This window comes from Suricata suricatta, chromosome 5 (genome assembly GCF_006229205.1).
Source record: "Suricata suricatta isolate VVHF042 chromosome 5, meerkat_22Aug2017_6uvM2_HiC, whole genome shotgun sequence".
Taxonomy (NCBI): domain Eukaryota; kingdom Metazoa; phylum Chordata; class Mammalia; order Carnivora; family Herpestidae; genus Suricata; species Suricata suricatta.
Genome location: NC_043704.1, coordinates 4,911,982 through 4,916,709, shown reverse-complemented (window position 1 = coordinate 4,916,709; position 4,728 = coordinate 4,911,982). Strand labels below are relative to the sequence as shown.

The 4,728-nt window shown below is 47.2% G+C and overlaps 1 pseudogene; it reads left to right on the top strand.

The window, feature by feature from the left end:
- Positions 1 to 360: 360 nt before the first annotated feature.
- LOC115292552 lies at positions 361 to 1,763 on the top strand (annotated as a pseudogene).
- The last annotated feature ends 2,965 nt before the right edge of the window (positions 1,764 to 4,728 follow it).

Below are 4,728 nucleotides of genomic sequence, written 5' to 3'. Positions count from 1 at the left end.
TTTGTGTATGACAAATTCTAATTCTAAGCATCAGACAGTAGCAAGTGGAATGCCTTTACTTTCATTTTTACCTTTCAGCTGTATTTCCAAATGAAACTGACAGCCTCCTCTCAGAGACGTTTACAGGAACTTCTATCCAAAGAGGGTCAGTGGATGGATATAAAGGCAGTGCCCTTGAGAATGGACACTTAATGAGAGGCCAGAACAAGGATGGGGACAGTGACGGGCCTCAAGCACACCTGAGGACTCCTATTCCAGACTACGGTGGTGACTGGCATCCATGTGGGGAGGTCTCTGATCAAAGCGCCAACCTCATTACAAGTAACAGTACGCATTTGGGAGAGACTCACTCTAAATATGACGCATGTGGGGAAATACTTCACCAGTCCTCCAGTGCTGGTGATCAGAAGAGAATTCATGTGGGGAAAAGCCCATACACATGCAATGAACCTGGGAACATACTTAGTCAGTCATCAAGACCGCATATCAGTAAGACAATCCATGCCGGACAGAAAGGTTACATTTGTACTGAGTGTGGCAAAGCCTTCAACAGGCACTCAGCACTAATTCAACATCAGCGAGTGCACACTGGAGAGAAACCTTACGAATGTGAAGAAGGTGGTAAAACCTTTAATGATGCCTCATCAGCAAATGTACATAGACTAATCCCTACAGGAGAGAGACCTTATATGCATAAAAAATTTCGGATGGCCTTTCCCAGACACTCACCTCTTACGGAACATCACAGACCCCATACTGGTGAGAAACCTTACCAATGTGAAGAAGGTGGTAAAACCTTTAATGATGCCTCATCAGTAAATGTACATAGACTAATCCGTACAGGAGAGAAAGCTTACATGCATAAAAAATTTCGGATGGCCTTTCGCCAACACTCACCTCTTACCGCTGTTGAGAAACCTTACCAATGTATGGAATGTGGCAAGTTTTTTAAGAGGCCCTCAGACCTTAGTAGACATCACAGAGTCCATTCCGGAGAGAAACCTTACCAATGTAGGGAATGTGACAAGGCCTTTAAGAATCCCTCAAACCTTCGTGGACATTACAGAGTCCACTGTGGAGAGAAACCTTACCTATGTGAACACTGTGGAGAAGCCTTTACCAGGTCCTCAGCCCTTAGTGAACATCTCAGAAACCATACTGGAGAGAGACCTTACCCATGCAAAGAATGTGGCAAGGCCTTTACTCAGCAGTCAGGCCTTAATAGACATCACAAAATCCACACTGGAGAGAAGCCTTACCGATGTAACGAATGTGGCAAGGCCTTTACTCAGCAGTCAGGCCTTAATAGACATCACAAAATCCACACTGGAGAGAAGCCTTACCGATGTAACGAATGTGGCAAGACCTTTACTCAGCAGTCAGACCTTACCATACATCACAGAATCCATACTGGAGAGAAGCCTTACCAATGTAAGGAATGTGGCAATGCCTTTACTCACCAGTCAGGCCTTAACAGACATCTCCGAATCCATACTGGAGAGAAGCCTTACCAATGTAACAAATGTGGCAAGGCCTTTACTCAGCAGTCAGGCCTTATCAAACATCACAAAATCCATACTGGAGAGAAGCCATTCCAATATAATGAATGTGGAAAGGCCTTTAACTGGCCCTCTGACCTTAATGAACATCGCTGAATCCATACCGGAGAGAAACCCTACCAATGTAACCAATGTGGCAAGACCTGTACCAAGCACGCACACTTTATTAGACATAAAAGAATCCATTCTGGAGAGAAACGTTAGCAATGTGAGTAACGTGCCAAGGCATTTATCCAACTCTCACCTTATTCAACATCACAGAATTTATACTAGATCAAAACTCTACAAATGTTAGAATATGGCTAGATCTTTACGTGACCTTTACACTTTACTTCTCGTCACAGAATTCATACTAGATAGAAACTTTCCCAATGTAAAACATGCAGTAAGGTCTTTAATCACTTTTCAGCCTTTACTCAGCATCACAGAATTCATCCTGGAGCAACTCTTCCAAATTTGAAGAATGTGAGAAAGGTTTTGTCCAGACCCACTCAGTTGTTTTTGCCTGAGCACCAACACCCCCCCCCCAAGGCCCCTTGCTGATTGGCATATGGGGTGACATGTCCCCTTATTCTGGCCCTGATACATGCTGATTGCACCTTGTGGAGGAACTTATTATAGGAACTTCTTTTGTGATTATGGAAGCAACCGTTGCATTTCCTGAGAATCCTGTTTTTCTTATGCTTCTCAAGTAAACAGGCTATTGACCCCTGCTCACAAAGAACTAACTTTTGCCTTTGCTGTGCTAGAAACATTGTCTTCTATTTGAATGCTGAGGACACCTTTCTGCCCAGATGATTAGCATTAAGTCCCTTACATCAATCACTACTGATAAAGATTATGCATGACTCTTCTACAAATCTATGTTCTGGTAAATTGTGACCTATCAAAGAATGTTATCATGAGAAATCATTGTCTAAGGCAAATGCCACTTATGTGCTATTCCCCATACATTTGGCCATAAATAAAGCTTACCTTTGACTATAAATAAAGCTTAATTTCTGGGAGCTTATTAAAATTAACAGACTTATTCGGGGCTGCTCGCATGCCTGCCAGCAAGCACTGGATCATCTGATCCCGTCGCCTGTGGCCAGTTCCCTGCTGCTGGTAATTCCAATTAGGGTTGGCTGCCGGTATGGCCTTTGCCCCTGTAGGTATTGTGGGATCGGTAATATGAATCTGGTCTGTGTGGTCTCGAGCAGCTGTCTGGATTCGTTTCCTTTCCTCTGAGGTTAAGGTAGAGGTCAGGATTACACGGATATCATGCCAGGCGAGATCATATGCTTGGGCCAAATATTGGAATTCCTTTATGAATTGCGAGGGGTCCGAGGAGAATGACCCCAAGTGCTTTTCTATGGCCAACAGATCTGGTAGGGAAAGGGCACACGAACTCTAAACAAGCCCTCCGCGCCCGCCACTTCCCAGAAACGTAAGATGGCCGCTGCAGGGGCATTTTAAGACTGTAGGTGAGCGCTGGTATGAGAGGCAATAGGAGGTGTGGGAGGGGCAGACGTGGCAGGGAGGGTGGGGCTTAGAGGAGGAGGAGGAGGAGGAGGAGGAGGAGGAGGAGGAGGAGGGGGAGGAGGGGGAGGGGGAGGGGGAGATGATGCCAGAGGAGCGGGTGGGGGGGAGGGAGAGTGAGCGCCAGGAGATCATACGGTTACGGGAAGGAGGGGCAGTGAGGTCATCTAGGGGATCGGAGACAGGACAGGGGGATGGGAGGGGCTCCGGGGGCAGGGGTTGTGGGTCACGAGCTAAGAACAAAGGTCAGGGCTAGAGCACAGATCTCTGCATAAAGCATGAAATTCCATTTTCCCTGCCTCCGACAGAAATTATCCAGGTCTGTGAGAATTTGGAAATCGAGGGACCCTTCTGGGGGCCATTGGGATTGGCGGTCCAGCTAGTAGAGGGGCCATACAAGCGTACAGAGGCATATTAGGCAGTTGCAGCAAAGGTCACCAGCGTAACCAAGAAGCCAGAAGTTCTTTAGAGGGCATTGTAAGGGGTCAGCGCATGTTTTGCCAGTTCTGGCTTAGATTGGGAAGTGCCCATAATATCCGGCCTAAAGTCTAGGGACTGAAGTGGGTGTCCCTGTGTTCAGTCTGGAGACTCGGAAGGAGGGCTGGCTCATCCTAGGGTCGGGGACGTCTCCCCAACCCAGGAGGCCAGAGCGGATATAGCCCCTGGGCTTATATACCGCCCGAGTAGCCCCTGGGGCTATGGCGGAGGGGTTGTCCTGACTCAGCCTTGATTTCGGATGGGATCCCCGACGAAGGCTCAGATAATCGGGGAACTTACCAATTAGTTGGTGGGGTAGGGTTCGGATCCTGGACCAGAAGCTCCACAGGAGGGCCCCGGCCTGCGGGGCAGTTTCCATTTCGGCGCCAAGGGGAGATCCCCGAATCGGGAAGGAGAGAGCTCAGCTAGAAGCCAGCTACTGAGCTGCTATCTCCTCCCGGGTTTCGGCACCAAATGTAAGATTTAATAGATGGAGGCAGAGATGAGAGGAAAGAAAGAGACCAAGTTATGGAGCCAAGAAAGCCTTTACTGGGATCTGCGATTCCCGAGGTTCTGTGACTCTGGAGTGGGGAGTCAGGAAAGTCGCGCCTGGTACAGGAGGGGCGAGGTATTTTATGGGTGAAAGACTTCCGGTAGGTCCTGGGAGGGCAGACCACCAAATAAGGGCATTTCAGGGACGTGGCGGGATGGGATAGGTTGCCTCCCCTGTCCGGGTGATGGGAAGCTGGGGCTTCATGATTGGCTGTTTTCAAACTGGCGCAGGACAGTCCAGGTCTGCGGGTGAGGGGTGGGGTCGATGGTGCACCATGTTTTTCTTCAACCCACAGCAAAATGGCTGCTCGGTCGCCATCTTAAGGTAACTCTTATAGTGATATGTTTGTTCTTAAAGGTTTTTCTGTGTTATTTTTAGTGCTGATCAAAATTTGTCGAAGTACATCTTTAGTTATCTTTACATATTTCTTACAATAACTCACAGCCTAGATGAATGGTTTTCACTGTTTCAAACGCCTCTATATGGCTGTGTCATATTGTAATTATGTGTATGTATCAGTGGACGGTTAATCCAATCAAAATATAATACAAATATTATTGAATTCTAGCAGATGCATTGAAAAGGGAAAGAACGCTGAATGCTTTAAAAAAAACCAAC